Source organism: Tachypleus tridentatus, chromosome 1 (genome assembly GCF_004210375.1).
Source record: "Tachypleus tridentatus isolate NWPU-2018 chromosome 1, ASM421037v1, whole genome shotgun sequence".
Lineage (NCBI taxonomy): Eukaryota > Metazoa > Arthropoda > Merostomata > Xiphosura > Limulidae > Tachypleus > Tachypleus tridentatus.
In genome coordinates, this window is record NC_134825.1 from 58,444,255 (window position 1) to 58,468,547 (window position 24,293).

The 24,293-nt window shown below is 34.3% G+C and overlaps 1 pseudogene across 1 annotated transcript in view; it reads right to left on the bottom strand.

Moving 5' to 3' along the window:
* Positions 1-4,782, bottom strand: part of LOC143249488 (aquaporin AQPAe.a-like) — a 29,559-nt pseudogene extending 24,777 nt beyond the window's left edge. The window contains exon 1 of the transcript XR_013027804.1: positions 3,734-4,782. The product of XR_013027804.1 is annotated as an aquaporin AQPAe.a-like (transcript). The remainder of the gene's footprint in view (positions 1-3,733) is intronic.
* Between the last annotated feature and the right edge of the window lie 19,511 nt (positions 4,783-24,293).

Genomic DNA, 24,293 nt, shown 5'->3' on the forward strand with positions numbered 1-24,293 from the left:
TCTTTTGGTCTTAAATTTGCAAGGCTGGACACGTCAACTGATATCCACCTTTTCTAGTAAAATAATCCCTCAACAGATGAAGTTGTAGCCAGGCCAGTTAAGTACAGTAATGCCTTGTTTGAATGTTTCAGCCGTAAAAATAGAGAAGCGTTACCAAACATCATACGTACTGCTTAGACGAATAGATGGACGTCACTTTCACTATTACAATGCACTTAAGGCCTCAAATGGCTCGGCATGGCCAGGTGGTTAAAGCACTCGACTCATAATCCGAGGGTCGCGTTTTCGAATCCCCATCACGCCAAACATTCTTGCCCTTTCAGCGGTGGGGGCGTTATAAAGTGATGGTCAATCACACTATTCGTTGGTAAAAGAGTAGTCCAAGAGTTGGCGGTGGGTGTTAATGGCAAGCTGTCTTCCTTCTAGTCTTACATCGCTAAATTAGGGCTGGCTAGTACAGATAACTCTTGTGTAGCTTTGCGCGAAATTCATAAAACAAAACCTCTAGTTTTACACTGCTAAATTAGGAACGGCTAGCACAGAGAGCCCTCGTGTAGCTTTGCGCGAAATTCAAAACAAACGCAACCAAGGCCTCAAATCGTAGAACGAGATGTTTTTTTTTTGAGCCAACGGAATGCGAACTATAGATCTTGTCTCTACAGTTCTACACGCTAACCATTAGGCTACAATACTGTTTTACGAAGTCATATTATATAATATGCACTTCATATAATTTTGTAATACATATACATTTTGCAAAACAATTTAAAACTTATGTAGCTAATAAAAGGCACTATTTCTATTATGTTGATAGAAAAAAATTCATTGAAGTTCTTTCTTATAGACGTTTACATTGCACGAACATGTGAAATATGTTTTGATAAGTTAATAAACAACTTACGTTTACGAGAAGTAACATTATTCAATTCAAGAACGAACAAAAATAATTCCGTGATATATTTAATTCAACTGCAGAACTGAAGTATTTGTGCGAGTATTAAGCTACAAAACTAAGTCTGTTACTTGTAAGTTACAAGGGATGGCCGTGTGCCTGTCTGTTACTTGTAAGTTACAAGGGATGGCCGTGTGCCTGGGGCGCTCGACTCGTATTCTGAGGGTTACAAGTTTGAATCCCCGTCATTCCAAACATTCTCACTCTTTCACTCGTGGGGACGTTATAAAGTTCGGTCAATCCCACTATTCGTTGGTAAAAGAATAGCCCAAGAGTTGGCGGTGGGTGGTTATGACTAGCTACCTTCCCTCTAGTCTTACACTGCCAAATTAGGAACGGCTAGCGCAGATAGCCCTCGAGTAGCTTTGCGCAAAATTCAAAACAAAACAAACAATTTTTTCATAAAGTAGAAAGCTTTTGGTTAATTATTACAAATCTTATGTGTTAATATATTCTAAAGAGACAAGTCAACAGTAGTGTATACTATGTCTGCTAGTTTAGTCACAAAGAATGAAGTTCGCTATTGAACAATAGTATCCGTTGTGGTAATTTAGCCATGAGATATAGTGCGTTTAATTAAATACATTCCCTGTTGTACTGGGTTAATCACGGTGTATTAGGTTATAGGTTAAACTGTACTATATATTAGTCATGAAGTGTAGCATTTTAGGTTGTATCATGGTGTACTTTTCTCAATACCCATAAGGTTTAATGTGCAACAGTAGTATGTTTGATTGCTTAATCATTAAGTGTGTAATTTAGGTCGTGCAGCACAGGAATCTTGCTTGATAATGCTCTTAGTCAACCTTCAAGCATGGGTTTTTATGTTGAATGTTGGTGTTCCCTGACCTAACTTACACGTGAAGTACGAGATATTGCTAATTCAGTAATAAAACTCAAAGTTTCCTTTCGAACTGCGTTACATTGATAGTGATGAAGATTAAGGCTGAACAGTAATGTTCACTGTATTAAATTACTCAAGTCGTACGGGGGAGAGAATAGTAGTCGAGCAGTTGCTTCCACAGTGTCAGTTTATTCACATAATTCACGATAGAATGGTGTAGGATGTTGCTATTCTTGGTTTTAACAACGTTCGGGGTTTTAGGTTGAACAATAGCTCCCACAGTGCTATCTTACATGTGAAATTCTCGGCTAAATGATGTAGTATGTTATTTTTCTTGGTCAATGACGAAGTTCAGGGATTTAGGTTGAGCAGTAGCTATTACATTTCTATTTATAGGTTGTAGGTTGAGCAATAGTTACTACAGTGTTGTTCTAGGGTTTCAGGTTGAGCAGTAGCTGCTACAGTGCTAGTTCTAAGGTGTTAGGTTGAGCAGTAGCTGCTACAGTGCTAGTTCTAAGGTTTTAGGTTGAGCAGTAGCTGCTACAGTGCTAGTTCTAAGGTTTTAGGTTGTGCAGTAGCTGCTACAGTACTAGTTTTAAGATTTTAGGTTGAGCAGTAGCTGCTACAGTGCTAGTTCTAAGGTTTTAGGTTGAGCAGTAGCTGCTACAGTGCTATCTCTAAGGTTATAGGTTGAGCAGTAGCTGCTACAGTGCTAGTTTATTTACGAAAGTCAGGATTGAATGGTGAAACCTGTTGTTATTCTAGGCGATGTTCAGGGTTTTAGACCTGATGATAAAACTTATTATATTTAACCGTGAGCTAAGCATGAACTGAATATTGACCTTATTTTTAGTTGCTTACTTTTTTATCAATTGTTAGATTAACAGCAATCAACTTGAATAAAACTTTGATACGTGTTTCTTTTGTTTGGTTTGAATTTTGCTCAAAGCTACATGAGGGCTATCTGCGCTAGCCGTCCCTAATTTTGCAGTATAATGCTAGAGGAAAGACAGCTAGTCATCACTACTTACCGCCAACTCTTGGGATACTCTTTTACCAACGATTAGAGGGATTGATCGTCCCATTATAACGCCTCCACGGCTGAAAGGCCGAACATGTTTGGTGTAATAGGGATTCGAACCCGGGATCCTCAGGTTACAGGTCGAGTGATTTAACCACCTGGCCATGCCGGACCCCGATTTGTTTGGTCGATAAGTAATGTATGGACTAGAAGATGACACTCAAAATACCATGTGGCCAGTTCCTAACACAAAGTTGGACAACCCTGTTCTACAGGGGGTCTGTTGAAATATTTTCTAGCTAAAACTATTCGTAAATGTAAAGTAGTCGATCTAATTAAAATACGAAATAAATATTCTTAACAGCAACTCTAATCAACTACCTAAATATATAAGGTAAAAGTAAATAATGAATAAAACAGTATTTTTACGTGTTTGTTGTGCTTACAATATATAATTATATTTCTTCTTGTATGAAAACAGAATAACCTCTTTCAAACCGACATTAGGAACTATATACGACTAGATTCAAAACCTTCAATTACTAATAATTCAGACAAGAACGCCAAAGTGATAACAATTAATTAAATTTGAAATACAATCCTTATAAAAATCAAAACAATTTAAATCAAACTATTGAATAAGTTATATAAGAAAAAATATGCAAAATACATTCCCTAATCCGATTAAATATCTTTCAAAAACAGTGATTTCAATTATCAGTTATGTGAATGTACACTAAAAGCTAGTAATTTTAGAACGAAACGTCTTCTCATAGTTTTTAATTAATTCAGCTATTATGTCTGAGTGGTCTTGGCGTTGTATAAATTTAAATTGGTAACTGATCGAGTTGTAAATGGGTGCAGTAACTCAAGTGTTAGGATGTATAAAATCATAATGTTAAAAAATTACACTTACAGCAAACATATGACAAGTGGCGACAGAAAGACCGATGGCTAGGGGTGGTGATCCTCTAACATCTAGTCTGTTGTCATCACACACAGAAAACACTGTCAAAACCAGGACAAATGTGATACAGATCTCCACAATGCATCCTTGTATTGGGTTTAAATGTGAGTGGACAGTGGTGGCCCCTAGTAACTTCTGCTGTTCTAGAGGTGTTAGTGCTTTCAAGACTGCTGCCCCTATAATTGCGCCCACACACTGAGCACACACATAGAAAAAGGCGCGAATAATAGAGCATTTACCGGTGGCTAGAAAGGCCAAAGTAACAGCTGGATTAATATGTCCTCCGCTAATATGACATATGGCCTGAACTACGGTACCTACAGTCACTCCGAAAGCTAGAGCTATTTGAACTATAGATGGTTTGTAATCTTCGTCCCAGCCAGAGATGCAGGACCCACAGCCTATAAGTACCAGAGCCCGGTTCCGATGAACTCGGCCAACAAAGCTTTCCACAGTATGTTCCCGTTGGAAAGCTCGTCGATTCCACACACCGCACGGAATTTTCGAACGCGCCCCATACCTTTTGATGTAGACAGTGTAGTTCAACAGCCTTTTACTGCAGCCGCTAACACGTTCGTCCACATCACGTTCTTGTGTAGCCTCGTTATCATCAGTTGGCCTTTGCTGAGTCGAAAGAATGTTATCCAATCAGGTGCGCGATCAGTGAGTTGCTGACGTACCACCTCTGATGTCTCTTGTCAGTAAGCAATCAGATCGCAAAGCGAATAAAAATCTTCTATTTTCTGTGATTGTTTGGCATCCATGTCTTCATCGATCTTGCACTAAATCTTTTCAAATCTCTGAGAACACAGAACTGCACTGTTTATGTACAGAATACAATTATCATATAGTTTGCTGAGTTGATAGTGTTACCAAGATGACGTTTCTCGGAAGTTTTCGGCAATGGTCCCTCCTCAAGATAAAAAAAGAAAACAAAGTGAAATGAATTCACGTGCCGACAGCCTCTTGCCAACTGTAAAAACAGAACCGCTGTCTGCCTCTATCCTACTTTAATTTTTCAGACCACAAGTAAAGATAAATATTTTCAAACCCCAAGAACTAACTTCTGAACATCTTACGTTATAAAGTTCCAATAACAATACAATCCTTCTACAGTTTAGTTTGGGGTACTCACGAGCAAGTTGCTGAATACATAGCAGAAACGTTCTCGCACGATATATATATACTACTCCAGGGTGAAAATAGAAAACATTACCAGGGTTAGTTTAAGGGGGCAACTGGGCTGAAGAATGCAAGCAAAACAGCTACATGGGCTCTTACATTTATGTATTGTTGTTATTTCCTTGGAGTGAAAAGACAGGGATCAGTAAATGGAGAAGTTATAAAGTATCATCTTGTCATAAACGCAGGTGTATAAATTGTTTTACACAGATTTATATCTATAAAATTTCTAAATGAATATATAGATTGTTTGTTTGTGGAATTTTGCACAAAGCTACTCGAGGGCTATCTGTGCTAGTCGTCCCTAATTCAGCAGTGTAAGACTAGAGGGAAGGCAGCTAGTCATCACCACCCACCGCCAACTCTTGAACTACTCTTTTACCAACGAATAGTGGGATTGATCGCTACATTATAATGCCCCCACGGCTGAAAGGGCGAGCATGTTTGGCGCGACGGGGATGCGAACCCGCGACCCTCAGATTACGAGTCGCACGCCTTAACACGCTTGGCCATGCTGGGCCAAATATATAGATATAGTTACACACTTAAACGTATGCAAAAATGTCGCCAAGAGGAAACAACATTACGTTAGATATCAGTTATGTTAGCTCAGAACAAATACGTTCAACAAGAACCCTAAAAGCTGTATTTAAGGAAGGGATATTTAGCCGTTACTATTACACAACTATTTATACAGAAACATGATTTTTTGTATTTAACAACTACACGTGCTCTTTGTGATGTTGTTGTTAAAACTGTAATATTTCACTGCGGTTCTTTTTCACCTTTTAAAATCACAAATAAATAGTTCTGTGTGGTATTGAATAATTATAGGGTGTTTTTTTTTCCTTTTAGTTTAGAAAGGTGAAATAACTAGATTTGCTAGTGGAACAGCGAGATCATGTGTGTGTGACAAATGACTTAATCCTCTGAATAACATTTCTCACCTTAATCAGATTTTATTTGGCTTTCTTTCATCAAGATCTCTCTCCACTTAGAGTGAATTGCAGCCATCTTTCCTGTTACGAGTTCATCTTTTTATTGACTTGAGATAATTGTGCTTTTGTTTGTCTATAGTTTAAAAAGTGATTTTGATTTTTTACCAAATTATTCGTCACTCTCTTTCCAGCGGTAATGTCTGCGGACTTACAACGCTAGAAACCGAGTTTCGATATCTATGGTGAGCAGATCACGCACAGCCTACTTGTGTAGCTTTGTGCTTAATTACAGACAAACAAATTATTTTTTCGTAGTTCAGTCAGGTCAAAGTTTCTTTTAAATATGTGATACACTTGTTTCCTAACTTCTAGTAAGAGCGGTTACTACCTGTTGTAAAGCAATACACCTGTGTATGTCTCTCCTGAGAATATTACACACATGTGGCAGTTTCTCCTGAGACAATAGAGCAGTAAAGGGCTCACCTGAGAACATCACATACACCTGTAGAGGTCTCTTGTGAGAAACTGCAGCAGTAGAGGTGTCACATGAGAACATCACATACACATGTAGAGGTCTCTTGTGAGAAACTGCAGCAGTGGAGGTGTCACATGAGAACATCACATACACATGTAGAGGTCTCTTGTGAGAAACTGCAGCAGTGGAGGGCTCACCTGAGAACATCACATACACATGTAGAGGTCTCTTGTGAGAAACTGCAGCAGTGGAGGGCTCACCTGAGAACATCACATACACCTGTAGAGGTCTCTTGTGAGAAACTGCAGCAGTAGAGGTGTCACATGAGAACATCACATACACATGTAGAGGTCTTTTGTGAGAAACTGCAGCAGTGGAGGTGTCACATGAGAACATCACATACACATGTAGAGGTCTCTTGTGAGAAACTGCAACAGTGGAGGGCTCACCTGAGAACATCACATACACATGTAGAGGTCTCTTGTGAGAAACTGCAACAGTGGAGGGCTCACCTGAGAACATCACATAAATTGACGTCTGGATGAAAAAACTCTAATTTAGACGTATCAGTTTATTTTTTATCATCTTTCGGCAACGTTTCACTTGTCATAGTTTGTGGGACAAGACTCACTTGAGAAAATCACTTACACACATGTAGAGGCATTTCTCAAAAAAAATCACAGCGGTGGAGGGCTCATCTGACAACATCACATACACACGTGTTACATGTGTTGAGGTCTCTCCTGAGATATTATAACCGTTGAGGGTTACTACTCCTCATTCTAGTCAGGAAAATATAGCGCATACTATTATTTGATTTGTTAAATACTTCTCAGACATTTACTATGTTTCACAAGGTATACACTTGTTAAACAAACTAGAGTAAAATATAAACTTGTTACAAGTATAATTCTGTCGAAACTATTTTATCCAGAAAGATAGTTGTTACAAACATAAGGAATATTCGAAAAAACAAAAACGTATCAAATATTTTATTTGAAGTTCTAATACAAACAATTACTTTATCATAGATTTGCTCACACACTACTTGTTTGTCATTTCTAATAACAAGTAGTCATATAGACCGTGGCTATCATTATAGTTAACTTTGAGCATAAGCAAAGTGAATATTTTGGTCCAAACTAAAGTAAGTTAAAACAAAAATATACTTTTTGGAAACAAATCATTAATTTTCTCTCTCTCATTACAATGTTCCCCGCTAAAATCAGCGGTTCGAGTCCCCTCGGTGAACTCAGCAGAGAGCGAGATGCGACTTTACAATAATAAAACTCATTATAACGTAAATGTTAGATTTCTTTATTGCTTATAAACATACTTTAATTCTATAGCTGAAGGCTGATATTTCATTCTAACATTCTAAATCAACCGTAGAGTACGTTTTATTGGATTCTTAACTATTTACTAAAATAAAACTTGAAAGATGAGTCACTTGGGTTGAAACGAAACTGGATTATACAGCAAAACGATTCACAATATAATTTAGTCACAACCCTAAACATTTATGGTGATTATATTTAGCCTAATCAATATTTAGGTATCCGTATTGTGAACAGCATTTCAAACCTTGATGACAATAACCAGCATACGTACAAATTGTACTTAAATTTTAACCAAAGAGTCAAACGATTAAGTACTCTGTAGAAGTATCAATAGTATTTAGCGAAATAAAATAAAATATAAAAAGAATAACTTTGGATTTAACTGGATTAGTGAACTTGTAAAATATCTAGGACTCGTGACGAAGCTGTAATAGCGAAATATTGAGCTAATAAAATTACATTCTGGAGACATAAGTCGTGATTTTATTTACAGTTATAGAAATATTATACATATTCAAGTTAATATTTTGTAAGGTACTTGCTTATGAAACATTTTTCCCTTATGAGTAAAAGAAGGGCTCCCATAAGGGCCAGTTTGGTTTGAATTTCGCACAAAGCTACACGAGGGCTCTCTGCGCTAGCAGTCACTAATTTAGCAGTGCAAGACTAGAAGGAAGGCAGCTAGTCATCACCACCCACCGCCAACTTTTGGGCTACTCTTTTACAAACGAATAGTGGGATTGACCGTCACTTTATAACGCTCACACGATTGAAATGGTTAGCATGTTTGGCGTGACAGGAATTTGAACCCGCAATCCTCAGATTACGAGTCGAGTGCCTTAACCATTTGGCCAAGCCGGGTCTCCCATAAGGGCCGATTAGGGTTCTAAAATTCAATCAACAATAAAGTATTGAGAAAGAGATAGTGAATGATATTTTTGGTATCTATGATAACATCCTACCTCTCAGCAACTCAACATAAAGACTTATATGTGGATATAGGTGCGTGTTATGGGCATTATATTATTTGCTGAAAAGTATCACTGACACACAAACGGACTCAACTTTAACACCAACCACGTGCACGTGCTACAATGATATTTGCACAATATATATAATGGGACAAAATACACATCATCTATGAAAATAAATGTAATATATGTATTCATAGCGTGAGAGTAATCAACGAAAATGTCACCAAAAATACTGTAAAACTCAGTAAAAATGACGTCTAATATTTATATGTACTCTGACATCATATTTTCGGAAATTCATAATACAGTGACAACTAATATTCAAAGTCCTCGTTTTTAAAGACCGATATGGGTAAACATGGGAAATGAGAGACCGGTCCTTTGGCACTCCTAGAGTTTCTGGCAAGGTACTGTCACATAGTTAAAATGCTCCAATCATAATCGGAAGGTCGCGGGTTCGAATCCTTTTCATACTAAACATATTTTCCCTATTAGCCATAGGGGTTACAATGTCACAGTCAGTACACTACTTGTTGGTAAAAGAGTAGCCCAAGAGTTGATGGTGGGTGGTAAAGAATAGCTTGCGTTCCCTCTAGTCTTATACTGATAAATTAGGAACAGTTAGCGTGGATAACCCTCGTGTAGCTTTGCTTTGTTTTTAGTAATAAAAACAAACAAAAAATGAATGAACATAGGGAAAAGCAGTAGTTCTAATGACGCTGTAGAGTAAAGTCTTATGGAGAGCATAATACGGACAGTGTGGATTTAAACATTTCGTAGTTGTCTTTCATGTTCGCTATAGATATAATTTCTGTAGATTCCAAGGATAACATTGTGATTCCTTCTATGTGTTCCTTCGCCAATAACATCCTAATAAGATAAACTAAGGTGTTTATGTAGTTAGCATCAGATGAGTTCCAGTGATTGAAGTTCATGAAAGGCCAGAAACAGCTCTTATAGAGAACCATTGATTGTATAAAAATACGGCTTTTTATTTAAGCATTTTGCGTGCGATTGAAACCTAGTAATTAATGTATTGAAACTGTAAATTTACGTATTTATGGTTCATGTCCTATTGCTACCAAAACGTTTTGAGGTCGTGGGTAAACTATAACGTTGACTATATTAAAAAGGCTATTCGTAAGCAAATCTGCAGGTTCGTGACAACCACAACGATGTAAAGTCGCGGTGGATGGAATTTTAAGAGAACTGCACTCTGGTTTGATGTACTATATCGCACGTAAGTAATATGGTGATACCGAAAAGTGATCACTTTTTAAGGAAAGTATGTAAAAAGCCATTCCAACGTAAAATGTAGGCATTAAGGTTACCGAGATATGTTGATATTCAGGTTTTTAAGACTGGAGTAACTAACCCTCAAATTTATTGGCAATGGAAAGCAATGGAGTATTAACTAACTTAAAGCACAAGAACTATCTATAGAGAAACATGCAGAAAATTGTATTCCAGCAATGTATGGTAAGCTAAATGAAGAGTATTTTAATAGAACATTAAGATTAATGACTAAAGTCATCCTCGTGCCCAATGCAACAAACAGAAAGCAAAATAATCAAGAAATATTCCACCTGAAAAAAACGATACGTAACATAAGTTACTTCATGGACATATTAGTTCAACGACCGAATACCTTAAGCAATTTGAGAATAAAACAGGTATTCAGGCTATTCCATGTGAAAACATACTAGTCAAGTCGCCAGATGTAGCATCTATAAATTTCTGTACAATCAGGGTGTTCAAATAGACGCTGAGAAATCGTCACCTTCTTATACTGAACAGATTATGGAAAGCGGCAATGATGATGGTTTGCGCTTTGGACATGACATTCTCGTGACAAACCTTTTTGGGATGAAGACTACGTTGGAGGACTATCGTCAAGATGCACCGTCTTCAGACAGAGCATGACCGTAAGTAACGACGTAAAGTGAAATATATGGTAAAGCTCCTAACTTGTTTTAATATAACATAGTTAACCTCTGTATAAGAGTGACAGTCAAATCTCATTATTCGGTCAGACAAGAATAGTCCGACTATTGGCAGTAAGTTCTACTGACGAGCTTCTTATTCTCTAGAATATCAATTTTAAAACTATTGACCCCTTTCTGTAGATAGTTCATTTATATAGCCCCACGCAAGTACAGCGGTAAGTCTACAGATTTACAACGCTAAAACCAGGGGTTCGATTCCCCTCGGTGGGCTGAGCAGATAGCCTGATGTTGCTTTGCTATAAGAAAAACACACACACATCCATACCCACACCTTTTATGGCCTGTCATGGCCAGGTGTGTTACAGCGTTCGACTCGTTATACGAGGGTCGCGGGTTCGAATCCCCGTCACATCAAACATGCTTGCACTTACATCCTTTGGGGCATTATAATTTGCAGTCAATCCCACTATTTGTTGGTAAAATAGTAGTAGTAAAAAAAGAGTTGGCGGTGGGTGGTGATGACTAGTTGCCTTACCTCTGGTCTTAAACTGGTAAATCAGTTTACCAGCTAGCGCAGATTACCCTTAAGTAGCTTTCCGCGAAATTCAAAAACAAACACGCCCTATATTACAGTTTCGTGTGAATATTCTGAGACAAGGAATACAAACGCCTACTCACTTTTGCCTTTCGATAAATAATTAAATAATTTGACTTTTAAAATCTACGTTATTCATGGAGTATTCATGAATGATTTTTGTTTGCATTCTATGAAACTATAAAAATGAATGCTGTTTAAAATCGTGAAACGGGCCTAATATGAAATGTACAATTCCAAGCGCTAGTGCCCTCTAGTGTGAAGATATATACTTTCAATATAATGTCTCTATAGGCTCGGTAATTTAACAGTGTAATGAATACATAAATATATTATAGATCTCTATGTTCAGGATATTTTTCATTAGTAACTATGCAACTTCCTACCATGAATTAGTGTATTGTTATTTAAGGACTAAAAGTGTTTTAAACCTGAGAACCATTATGTTTCGTACACGAAACCACTTCGTTTTCTTCACTTAGTATTTAAGTTTGTGTGCATTTTTAGTACGATTTTTATCTAATTTAATAAGTCACTTAAATATTAAAAATATAAAAAATAGCTGTTTTGTTAGTTTATTTATAACTTATGAAAGTTTCTTTTGTACGCGGGGTAATTAGACAGTGATTTGAGAAGGTTAGTAGTATTTTCAACAATAATGTATTATTTTAATACATCTTGATAATAAAGTTAGAGAGGAATAACTTTTACAGATAATGATAAGGTAACTTTTATTTTATCCAACGTTTCGCCTTTGCGGCTTCTTCTGGGAGAGCACATAAAACCCACTTTGAATAATTAGTTGTTGAAACACTGGAACAGATGATTTTTTTTTTAATTCTAGTGTTTTGTTGTTTTAATATATTGTTAACATTCCCATGATACTTTAACAAGTTTCATTTACGAAATAGTTGGAACATACGAAAGACCTAGAAAACTTTCTTTTAGTACATTATTATAATGTCCAAGAACCCTATCAAATAATATCTTATAGAGATTTGAAAACTTTAGCAAGAATAAATTTTTTTTATTAATTAAATATCGTTGTATTTTGTACAAGAAGTTATTTCACTTTTTTTACTTTAATACGTGTGTATGTATGTATTGGCATGATTTTTATCTATTTGAATAAGTCACTTAAATAAAAATAGTTGTTGTATTAACATGGCCGTAGTTAGCTATGAGGCCATCAAAGTCCGGACCTCGGTTTAAAAAAAATTGAAATTAAATGTAATGTACTGCCCAGATGGAAAAGGTATGTAATATGTAAGAGTGTTGCTAAGTGCTTGGACCTCGGGTAAATTTTCACTCGAGTTACTGAGATGGGTGTTAGTTCGTTTATAAATATCTAGATATATTAACATGGTGCTCTATGCATAATCTATAAACGTCTGTGCCATCGTAGATTTTAGAAGACCTAGATAACAAATACCAGTTGCCAATGAAGTGAGTACGTGCTGCCTCAAATGGCTCGGTGTTTTAATAAAAGAGTGTACAGATATATATAAGGATTTTTTAAATTCAAAACTTTCTACTTTAGCAACTATGTTAATTCCTACAATGGATCAATTAATCATTATTTAACAATTAAAATTTTTACTTCACCTAAATATTGTAGTTTTTAGCATTTGTTATAAATTATAAGAGAATTATTTAAGGTATATAAAACTATATTTACAGGAAAACCATAACTTTTGAGCAATAATGCTGAAAGTGGTTTTGTTTGTTTGTGTTTAAGAGCAAAGCTACACAGTGCGCTTTCTGCGATGTGCCAATAAAGCGAATCGAATATTGAAATATTGCGTCATAAGTTCTCAAACTTAATGCGAAATCTCATGAAGGAATAAAATGAGATAATAGAAAATATGAGATTTGCTGATATTAATTAACTAGCGCCATCTGCAAAATAAAGAATATTGTAGTCTATTTCATCTTACAACAGATGGCGACACGTGTATATAAGAAATTTACTACTTGCATTGGTTTGGAATTTAGTTCATCAGTATTAACTACCATTTTTGGACATTTTAATTCATAAATTATAAAACTACCCGAATTTATATTATCTGAACATACGTTGTTCTATTCACCTCTAAATATCTGTTTTGATTTCTCCTATCTAGTGTACATTTTAAATTCTTAACATACATATGCAAGACAAACAGTTAAAAAAAAGAGATAATTTTAAAAATTAGTCAATAAAACACTTTGTACATTATTCACTATCGAACTTTGTGTTTTACAAATTATTTATACGTCTGAGATAAAAGAATACTAATTAAGTAATTAATAATATATATGCTACATTTTTTCCAAACGGTTTTAACAGCAAACGGCTATTTTAAAACACTACTCGATTAGAGGGAACTGAAGACAAGGAAATCTTAATGCTTACATATTTGTCTTAATGTATTGTAATTTATTTAATATTTGCTTCAACTTGTTTTGTAACGATTCTGTTGCCATAATACTCGTAACTTTTTACATGTTTTTTCTATGCTTACTTTATCTTTGTTTACATTTCAAAGTTTGATAAACAGTTTATAAGGTCGAAGGTTGTTTAAATGAAAGCATGTCTGAACTGTGTATCCACAAGAATGCCTTCCGCACATTGGGGCCGCTGTGCCCTGTAAGAGTGACGTTCATTTCTCACTATTCAGACAGGAAAGAACAGCCCAAAAGTTGGCGGTGAGAGCTATTGACTAATTACCTTTTCTGTAGTGTATCGTTTAAAAATGAACAGACGTCTCCGTGAGAAAGTTTTAAACAAATAAACATAACTTTGCAATTAACAATTTCAGAAAGTTTTTTTAAAGAAATATATACTGCAATTTATAGGGAAAGAAAATATTTTGGAGAAAATCAAAGATTAAATAACTTTAAAATAAATATATATATATTTGTACTTCCGTGGGACAGAGCTAAGTCTTTGAATTTACAGATCTAAGACCAGTAGGTTCGATTCCCTTTAGTGGACACAGCAGATATCCTGCTATGTCTTTGCTATCACAACACAAACACATATATTTTTTTTTAAGGGAAAGGAGAACCTGTCCCATGAGAACGTAGACCATGCAATAAAATAACTCAATCAGCTGCACAAAGAAAAGTAATTCTGAAACTGTAAGGTAAATGACGAAAGAGTAGTCCCTTGACGATGTGTGTAGGCATATTTAACAAACCCTGGAAATGGTAGAATGCGTACAATAACGAGAATCCGGGTACTTCACCTGCTTCGAAATATCCTAATACTAATGTAAAATTTACATTAAAGAAGTTACCAAAGGCAGCGACTGAGTTAGGGCATTATAATGTCAGTACTAAACAAGCCAGGGACGCAAGATACGAGAAAATGGGGTTGTACATGACCGTCGCGTATGCTTTACCTAAACATAGGGAAAACATCGTTATTAACGTCAAATAAGGTAAGCTGTATTTTGTAGAAATCTCTAGAGGCAACACTACTTGTGTTACTTTTCGTATAACTTTGAAAAAAGGGCGGAATAGCAAATAGCAATAGCAAATGTTTTTATTTTTTTAGGTGCAAGCTGAAATACCTATCAAAAAGCAACTTCAAAATAAAAAAATTAAAACTTTATATGTATTAAAAACCGAGAGGGAGACACCTACACCAGAAGAACTTGAAAACATTTCGGAAAAGAAACCATGAAACATTTAAAAGTGTAACGGTGATTTTAAATCAAAACATAAGCAAAAAAATGTACGCCACTTTCTAGTTTAACACATGAAGAATCTTTCATGAGAGACAAAATTTTACTTTATGAGTAACTGAAAAGAATATCCGTAATATGTTTACTGATGAAACATAGCGACATCTGGTGCTTAACGAGTGAAATCAAGACATCATACGTAACGAATTCGGATGAACTGAATTTCTTTTCATATTAACTAACCAAACGTATGACTAAGTCATATAATAAATATAAGTATATTATTCATTTCATTTAAATGGCTAGATACATTTTTAAGCTGTATCATTTATACTTACAGTCGATCAAACAGAAGTCAGTTGATTACCCTCCATACAGTTCTCTGTTATTATATAGATATATGTATGTATGTATGTATTTAAAAAAATATGTGTGACCTATACACATATACATAAACGCATGCAAGTCGGACTTGTAAAAATATAGTTCACTCTACTGTGTACATAAGTATTTAAATAAATAACTGTTCTTGCATTATAAGTATATATCAGTGATATATAAAATAAACGTAATTATAGATCATTATATAATGAGAGAAACGGTAAAATGATCTTCCAACGTTTGATAGAAACTTATAATAATTTCGTTTCACCATCTTCTTTTTTTTGTATGGATCTGAGGTCTTTGAGGAACGTTTCTAAGTTTTAATCAGTGATGTCGAGCCGTTTTTGCATATATGTTTCTAAGTTTTCTTTAAATTCGGAGAATAAAACTCATCATGATATATGCTCTAAATTTTAAGCTGGAATATTTTTAAAAAGAGATAGATATACAGTGTAATTCCACCTCTTCTAAGGTAATAATCCTTTGCATGAAAGACATTTTAACTCTGACAGCTCATGTATTACAAGTTGTTTTGCAGATTGCTTGCATTGCCTAGTTCATGTCACGAACGATGTTTTGCTGTGAAATAAGCAGAAATGTTTCTAATACTTTGTTGTTAAACATTAGGAAATGGAAGCCAAGAACAAAGTAACGTATATTTATAAACATTATATTCTCTTTTCCCCAGATAACACTGTTCATTTGTATTCGCTACACTAACCTCATGCCTAATCCTTTATCTGTAATTCCCAGCTCATTTTGTGTGTTGTGAGTTCTTCTAAACCATTTCCACAAATCGAACTTTGGAAGTGGAGTAACTCATGCAAAGTAATGCTTCCCCAAGCACATGACTACTGGTTTCGTACTTCTGAGTCTATAAGCTAGTTAAACTAAGGTCTCTATGACCATGATTCTTTCGTCATTTTTTTCATCATTGTGGTTATTTTTCTAAGAAAAAAAATGGAAATGATATATTTTTTAAGAGATCCAGAAGAGAGATTTGTTTTAAGTTCTCAAAAGCGGATACCGAGTTATTCACTGGAGAGTGGTATAATTTGTGTGTGGTTGGGATGTATAAAATATATCACTATAAAACAAGGTAAATCAAGACCCGTAACAAAAATTAGACATTAAAGTAACATCATAAAATGTACAGGAACACTGCAACAACTCCGGTCTTCCTACAGTTATTTGTAGGTCCCGTATAAACAAAACAATTCATAAAATGTACAGGAACACTACAACAACTCCGGTCTTCCTACAGTTATTTGTAGGTCCCGTATAAACAAAACAATTCATAAAATGTACAGGAACACTGCAACAACTCCGGTTTTCTTTTGAAGTACCTTGTGTATATGAAGCACATCTTCATTAAGAAGTCTGAAGAGACTATGTGGGAACGAATCTATTAACGCTCAAAATCTTAAGTTTAATAATGATCTTGTAAGCTCTTATTCAGTTGATATATCACGGTTATGAATCTAAAATTATCCTCTTACTTCCAAAACATGAAATATTTGAAGTAAAGTTTGGAGACGGCTGGAATGGAAAGTGAAAGAAACATCATTATAAGTATACAACGTTTAGTGAAAGAAACATCATTATAAGTATATAATGTTTAGTGAAAGAAACATCATTATAAGTATACAACCCTTAAGTGAAAGAAACATCATTATAAGTATACAACGTTTAGTGAAAGAAACATCATTATAAGTATACAACCCTTAAGTGAAAGAAACATCATTATAAGTATACAACGTTTAGTGAAGGAAACGTCATTATAAGTATACAACCCTTTAGTGAAAGAAACATCATTATAAGTATACAACGTTTAGTGAAGGAAACATCATTATAAGTATACAACGTTTAGTGAAAGAAACATCATTATAAGAATACAACGTTTAGTGAAGGAAACGTCATTATAAGTATACAACGTTTAGTGAAAGAAACATCATTATAAGTATACAACGTTTAGTGAAAGAAACATCATTATAAGTATACAACGTTTAGTGAAAAAACATCATTATAAGTATACAATGTTTAGTGAAAGAAACATCATTATAAGTATACAACGTTTAGTGAAAGAAACATCATTATAAGTATACAATGTTTAGTGAAAGAAACATCATTATAAGTATACAACGTTTAGTGAAAGAAACATCATTATAAGTATACAACGTTTAGTGAAAGAAACATCATTATAAGTATACAACGTTTAGTGAAAGAAACATCATTATAAGTATACAACGTTTAGTGAAAGAAACATCATTATAAGTATACAACGTTTAGTGAAAGAAACATCATTATAAGTATACAACGTTTAGTGAAAGAAACATCATTATAAGTATACAATGTTTAGTGAAAGAAACATCATTATAAGTATACAACGTTTAGTGAAAGAAACATCATTATAAGTATACAACGTTTAGTGAAAGAAACATCATTATAAGTATACAACGTTTAGTGAAAGAAACATCATTATAAGTATACAACGTTTAGTGAAAGAAACATCATTATAAGTATACAACGTTTAGTGAAAGAAACATCATTATAAGTATACAATGTTTAGTGAAAGAAACATCATTATAAGTATACAACGTTTAGTGAAAGAAACATCATTATAAGTATACAACGTTTAGTGAAAGAAACATCATTATAAGTATACAACGTTTAGTGAAAGAAACATCATTATAAGTATACAACGTTTAGTGAAAGAAACATCATTATAAGTATACAATGTTTAGTGAAAGAAACATCATTATAAGTATACAACGTTTAGTGAAAGAAACATCATTATAAGTATACAACGTTTAGTGAAAGAAACATCATTATAAGTATACAACGTTTAGTGAAAGAAACATCATTATAAGTATACAACGTTTAGTGAAAGAAACATCATTATAAGTATACAATGTTTAGTGAAAGAAACATCATTATAAGTATACAACGTTTAGTGAAAGAAACATCATTATAAGTATACAACGTTTAGTGAAAGAAACATCATTATAAGTATACAATGTTTAGTGAAAGAAACATCATTATAAGTATACAACGTTTAGTGAAAGAAACATCATTATAAGTATACAATGTTTAGTGAAAGAAACATCATTATAAGTATACAACGTTTAGTGAAAGAAACATCATTATAAGTATACAACCTTTAAGTGAAAGAAACATCATTATAAGTATACAATGTTTAGTGAAAGAAACATCATTATAAGTATACAACGTTTAGTGAAAGAAACATCATTATAAGTATACAATGTTTAGTGAAAGAAACATCATTATAAGTATACAATGTTTAGTGAAAGAAACATCATTATAAGTATATAATGTTTAGTGAAAGAAACATCATTATAAGTATACAATGTTTAGTGAAAGAAACATCATTATAAGTATATAATGTTTAGACGACCTTATGTTATCATCAACTACAATATTTCATATTGTTGAAACATCGGACATATTTGTCAAGGTTTCTTTCACTATCCATTCACGCCGTCTCCAAACTATTTTCTAAAAAGTGGGTTCCACGTCGTCAAATATTTGAAGTGTTTTAAAGAAACACATTAACACAAATACATATAAGATATTCAATCTAACTTCTAACGACATCAATCCATTAACAATTTGTAAGAACTCTCATAGTTTCAGATAGTTTTAGAAACAAGCCACACCCTCCGTTCTTGTATACAGAGTTCTCATGTTAGTACACGAGTATCAGACATATCTAAGCTAAATTAACGTTTTAAATATACATTTAGTGTTGAAACTTAAAACACTTGCTGGAATTTTTTCCACTTAAGAGGCTTGCAGAGAAAAGTAAATTTGTAAATCCCGCATCAAGTTTACAAAATATAACCACGCTGATCATTGACCTTACTAACACAATAACATCTTAATTATTAGTGCTATAATACCTTCAAAATACTGAAGAAGATTGTATTGGTTTGGTTTTTGAATTTCGCGCAAAGCTACACAAGGGCTATCTGCGCTAGCCGTCCCTAATTTAGCAGTGTAAGAATAGAGGGAAGGCAGCTAGTCATCACCACCCACCATCAACTCTTGGAATACTCTTTTACGAACAAATAGTGAGATTGGCCATCACTTTATAACGCCTCTATGGCTGAAAGGGCCACCGTGTGTCGTGCGACTGAATTCGAACCCACGATCCTCACGTTACGAGTCGAGTTCCTTAATTATTTAGCCATGGCGGGCCAGAAAATTGTATATTAACATGAGATATGTATATACGTTTTCTAAAAGTCAATACAATTTCTCGTAAAGATGGGTATACAAAGGTTGAAGTGGAAGTAGCTAGTTACAAAGATTTTTCGGTGGACTCGGTAGATAACCCGATGTCGCTTTGACTCGGTAGATAACCCGATGTCGCTTTGCTATAAGAAAACACGAGCACATACAAAGATTTTATTCATCAGAATATAACGTTAAAATATTATTAATTAATCCTATTTTCTTGGGAATGGTTAATGTTCCAGTCAATGGTTATTTTAACTATTCTGGTTAGTTTGTAATTTACAGAATATTAAAATGAATAGTATTTTTCAAGACTTGGGTCAAGTTACTTTTTTTCATTTCGTATAATGAAAATTCAGGGATGACATTTGTAATACTTTCGATGTTTTCTTAAGATAACAGGGTAAGCAAGAAGGAATCCTTAATGGCCGCGGCATTTAAAATTCTCTGAGGGATGATTAGAAAAAAATAAATCTACATGAGACCTTTGTTTGTTTGTTTGTTTGTTTTATTAGCTATACTTTTGTGTACCAGCAGTACTGAGCGTGGAATGCACGTACACTCGATTCAATTTTATTATTGATCAAGATAACAACCAGCTTATCTGAAGGTAGCAGGTTCGCATCCCGTCACACCAAACTTGGTCGCCCTTTCAGCTGTGGGGGCGTTATTATGTGATGGTCAATCCCACTCTTCTTTGGCAAAATAGTAGCCTAAGAGTTTGCGGTGGATGGTGTTGACTAGCTGCCTTACACTACTAAATTAGGAACGGCTAGCGCAAATAGCCCTCGTGTAGCTTTGAGCGAAATTCAAAAAACAAACAAACAAATCTACCAGTTTATCCTCAAATTAAAATTCTTTTAGATACGATTAGAAATAATTAATCTATGAGACCTTGGGCGTGGTCGAATAACCCATGGAAAGGGTTTGACCTCGTTCGTCCAAAACTGTAATTAGATATCAAATCGGTTAAAATATGATGGAGCTACGACCTAGACGATTCTACAATTAAAAAACAAAGAAATTCTGCTGCAGCTATAAAATGACAAGCTGTATGGTGATTTGTGTTTGTAGCTAAAAGCTACAAAATGGACTATTTGCTGTCGTTGCGAAAAATATAATCTTGGGTTATAGCGTTTAACACTTAAAATTGACACACTACGGGGTTTACTGTAGCTAATGCCAGTTTCATATCTTTTTTTTAATATAACCAGAATAAGGAATGTGTATAGTTTGTTTTTGAATTTTGCGCATAGCTACACGATGGCTATCTTCACTAGCCACACCTCATACAGCAGTGTAAGACTGGAGAAAATCAGCTAGTCATCACCAGCCAACACCAACTCTTGGGCTACTCTTTTACCAACGAATAGTGGGATTGACCGCCACATTAAAACACCTCCATGGTTGAAAGGTGAAGCATATTTGGTGTGACGTGGATTGGAACCCGCGACCCTCAGATTACGAGTCGCGTACCTTAAACCCCTGACCATGTCAGGAATCAATTTGTTAGTTTTAGATAATTTTATACAGCATTTACCCTTTTTTTTTCTGTTAGTATAGAGCCCCCTGATTTTAGCGTTGTAAATCCGTAGACATACCACTGTACATACACTCTTAGTTTATGTTTGCTATCGTGTTTTCTTATAGTAAAGCCACATTGGGCTATCTGTCGTGTTCACCGAAGTGAATCAAACTCCTGATTTTAAGGTTGAAATTCTGTAAACTTACCGCTGTATCAGAGGGGTAAATAAATCTGTAAATAAATATTTTGCGGTTACTTTGTGCAATTTTAGGTGAAATATTTTTTTTAAAATTCGAACCAGTAAAGTAATAACCCAAATCGTTAAACTGGTGAAACGTACAATAATCCAATTATCAATTTTCATTCTTTACTTTAAAACTTTTGATAGTTAAGCTGATAGAAAGTGACCTGTGTACTCTCCATTCTTTTGACAATTTAATAGAGAAAAATATATGTTTGTTTGTAATAAGCACATAGCTACACAATATACTGTCTGTGTCGTGTCGACCAGAAGTATTCAAACCCTATTTTTATTGTTATAAGCCCTCAGACTCACCGTTGAACCACCAGGGGGTGAAATAGCTTTCAAAAGTTAAAAAAAAAATCACTTCAGTGCAATTCTCTGCGATTAAAATGACTTCACGAATAAGGCAGATATGATGTTATGTCTCCTTTAATATTAGATAATAATTATTTGTTATATTAAGCCAATAGTTGTATAATCAAGTATGCATAAAGTTGAGATTTGTTAACGGTAAGATGACATAAGTGGGCAAAAACATAGATACGCAGACAAATACATGACACCGACAGTTATCAAACCTGCATCTTAAATTACGCATACGAGATAAATTAACTGAAAAGATAAAAACTGAAAATTTAAAAAAGAGAATGTTATATTATATCGCTTGTTATAACCAAAGATGGAGGTAACCAATGAAATTCTTCTCTGTGTTATATAGTGTCTAGTACATAAAAGTGTAGGTAGACAATTGGATTCTTTACTTCTTATACAGTGTGCAATTGTATAATACATGAACATGGAGGTAGTCAGTGGAATTCTTCAATGTGTTATATCTGTAGTTTATAAATATGAGGGTAACCAATAAGATTGTTCAGAGTGTCGTATCACGTGTAATACGTGAATACCGAGATAGCCAATTGAGATGCTTTATTTTGTTATATTGTGTGTAGTATATAAAAATGGAAGTAGCCAATTGGATTCTTTAGTGTGTTGTTATTATTTTAACAAGTAAACGTGGAGATTGTCAGTGAGATTTGTCATTCTAATTGTATGCGACTGTGAAACATGCACACGTGATAAAATGATTTTGTTATTTTTGTTCTTAAAAGATTTCCCAAGAATTTTGTGTGGTTATTTCACTCCATAAACAAAATCCTTGTGATAAAAAGAAGACATAAAAATTCGATTTCTCGGACTGTATAGTTCACGACTTGCGCGGGGATTTGAATAGCTTATCAGCTGTGTCGCAACGTATAGAAACTGACATTTCTTGAAGATCTATATATAAAAGTCTAGATAAACAAATTAGGATTATGGTAATACACTGGGATTGACAGTTCACCTAATAAATTGCGAGCTATTTTTATTAGTACGTGAATCTATGGTTTCTAAGCTTTGAAATACTTATTTATTAAACAGTAAGTTCTCATTTTGCAAATTCGTATTACAACACTCAACCAGTTAAGGACTTGTAAAAGGTACATAATTCACTATAAATGTAACAGAAACCTCCTAAAGATAGAAAGTCATAAACATAGTCAACCATCCTTGCGTCAATTACGTCACAATTACGTCAATACCTAGTCATATCTATCTTATATGAATTCGAATTTATGAATGTACCAACTAAGGCACCAGGAAATGTCGGACTTATAAAGTATTTCTATTAGGGTGAACACTCTTTTCTACTATTTTGAGATTCACTACACAAACCATTAGTCTCATGCAAAAGTACTTATGCTACGCTCGGCATTAGACGTCACTTTCGTTTGGTGTTTGTCTCTCGTATTTTGGACCTTCATTTGTGTCATTAAAGAGATAAAACTGAAATGGCTATTGAGCCTGAACCGTTCGTTCTAATGATAATCCATTTAAACTCGAGCGTGCACTAGAGTTCCTCTAATCTCAACAATTTGAAACACGAAACAGACTGTGCTTTACATATACACACATGTATATAGATTCAACTTATACTTTGTGTTATATATGTAGAATCACTATGATATAACTGTATATACTTGTTACAGAACGCCATAAATCTCAATGGCCATCTGCTAAGAACACCCACGAAGAAGTAAAAACGGTAAATTCAGATATGTAATTTGGCAACCAAGAACTATATACCAGATTTATAAAGTGCCAAATTATTGTCTTGTTTTATATTGCCACAGAAAAATTACTAAAATATTCAATTTTGTGAACTAAGTCACACATACAGAACCTTAAGAATATCCAACCACGAGTCCTTATTACAGACGTAAAATCACTAACATAATCATCCAGATAAAAACTTACATGATACTCAACTTAAAGTATCTTCATACAAGATGTAGTATTGTCCCATAGTGACACAGTGGTATGTCTGCGGTTTCATACTACTAGAAACCAAGTTTCGATACCCGTAATGGGCATAGAACAGATAGTCCATTATCTAGCTTCATGTTTAATTCCAAATAATCGGTACTCAATCAATATGCAGTGTAATGCAAACAAATGTTTCCGTTTCTCTATTTGATTATAAAATATTAGTATGCAGCTTTTAAAGCAACTAACTGATGACTGAAGAATATGAGAGTTAAAAAATTAATCTCCTGGTAAAAAAGCTACTTAAAACAATAATAGTGCAATTATTCAACTCAAATATTAACTTGTAAATCAACTTTGTTGTCAGCGACCTATACCAGATAGGTTCATTATTTTCATATAAGAATTTTCTTATTAAACTATAATTTGATCAATTATTTTATTTAAGAGCTATGTTTCTTATCTTGTTATTGTTTCTCAGACAACCTGCAACGTCTACTAATAATCACATGTTCAGGAGATCCTCTAGTTAAGAGGTACAGTAAATTCAGGTGAATTCTTCATGAGTTTTGTATTAAATTTATTAATCTTCAAATAACTGAACTGCTTTTATAGAGTCTACTTATAAACAGACAATTATAACCACCTTTCCATTTGATTGTAAAATATTAGTA